The following is a 1,904-nucleotide window of genomic DNA, read 5'->3' as shown; positions in this document are numbered from 1 at the left end:
GGATGTGGGTAGAATTGCCAAGGTAATGAAGGAAACTAGTAAGACTTTCTAAGTGAAAGAAAAAGTGGTCAGAACCAAGTATTTCATGGTGATTGAAATACAAGAGGACAGTTGTGTTCTTGAGAAGGTGCAGATGAGTTGAAGCCTAAAGGAGCCGTCGAAGATGGTGTGTTCTCAAAGAAAAGTTAGTCCAACACTCCCTTTTCTATGGTGGTCAACTTAATCTAAATGTTCTCATGTAAGGTACTTCTTTAGTTGTGTGGCGCATGCCCTCATATGTGCCCAATGCCACTCCCATGTATGCTAGTGTGTTCATAAAGCTCCAATGTTCCTCCTCAACAAATGTGTCTATATCCATCACCAACCTAAATCAAGTATGTTCCTCAACCTAAGTGTCCTCAAGTCAGGTGTCCAATTTCCCAGATGTGTATCACATGGTCCCAAGCTCTAGGGACTAAGTGCCCTCCTCTAAGTGCCAATGCTCCTTCCTAGGTAGGTCCCTCTCTTAATTGACCATCCAACTCCCCCATTATGTGTACCCAATGGGTTAGTCAATATGTTGATCAAAGTAACAACCTCCTAAGTAAGGGCACCATGTTAGCACTATAAAGTCACACAACCACCTACATTAAACCATTCATATGTCCATAAAGCATCACCAAGGGGCTAGGAATCCCAACGTACTCCTAGCAAAGTAAAACACTTATGGAACAACCCCAAAAGCTAACACAACCTTCAATGGAAGGTAATATGCATTACATGATGCAAGAAGAGTGGGTCAAGAAGTAAAAATTTCAAATCTAGCAAAGGTTTGAAACCATATCCTTCATATTAAACAAATTACTTTACCAAAATACTTGTGAAATTAATTGAACCTTTCAAGTATGATAGTCAAACCCCAAGTTTATGCCTACACATACCACATTATAAATCCAATTGAGCTTAGAAATTATGTTTTCCAATGTCAATTTGACAAAAATCATGTTGGTGTAATTTCGACTTAGATCTTCTTGTTATTATGATATATTATAATAATCAATAGTGTGTATATTATCAATATTAGTATTATTATAATAAACTTGAGTGTGGGCCAAAAAGTCACAACCCTTCCTATTTTGTATTATATATTCGGCCTTGTACCCTCTTTATTACAACCACAAATATTGATGCATATTGAATATTTATCTTCTGAGCATATTTCATCGATCATCATGTTTATTATGTGGAGTCCTACTTTATTCAATCTTTATTGCCTACATCAAAGTATATAGTAATTAGTGGCACATAAAATGACATGAATGATATTGCATAATAACATTGTAAGAATGTATACAAATTATGAACTAATATCACTTGCAGTCATTCCAAAAATAGTAAGTATTCCATATGTGCAAATATAAACATATAGAGGCTTTAGATCACATGTGCCTAACTTAGGATACAAAGCACTGGAAAAGGAAGGCTTGGATGGACAACAAGCTTGGTGGTGGAGAATTATTTGGAAAGTAAAGTGCCCATTCAAAAATAAAATATTTGTGTGGTGACAAGGCTCCTACATGGGAGGTTCTCCAGTAAAAAAAATAATTTTAATGGTCCAAGTTGTAGTTTATGTAAACAAACAAATGAAACCATATGCCATCTAATTCTTTCATATAAATTCACTATAGAGGTTTGGAAAGAAGTGGATCAGCACGATAAGACATAAAAGCGTATGGAAAGGAGATGTGGAAGAAGCCTTAGGATCTTTGTATTCCAATAAGGACACAGAAGATCAATGCCCTCCCCTTGGGGAGTATGGCTTTCTAGGAATCTGCTTATTTGAATGATATTCTCCATCTCGAATGTGTGATTCAGTCTCTCAATATCACAAATGCTTACCCACAAGCGGAGGAAAAACAAACTAG

The sequence above is a fragment of the Pinus tabuliformis genome, chromosome J (genome assembly GCF_031772625.1).
Source record: "Pinus tabuliformis cultivar Carrire ecotype Pingquan chromosome J, CPIR1, whole genome shotgun sequence".
In the NCBI taxonomy this organism is placed as follows: Eukaryota; Viridiplantae; Streptophyta; class Pinopsida; order Pinales; family Pinaceae; genus Pinus; species Pinus tabuliformis.
Note: the sequence above shows the minus strand (reverse complement) of the source record.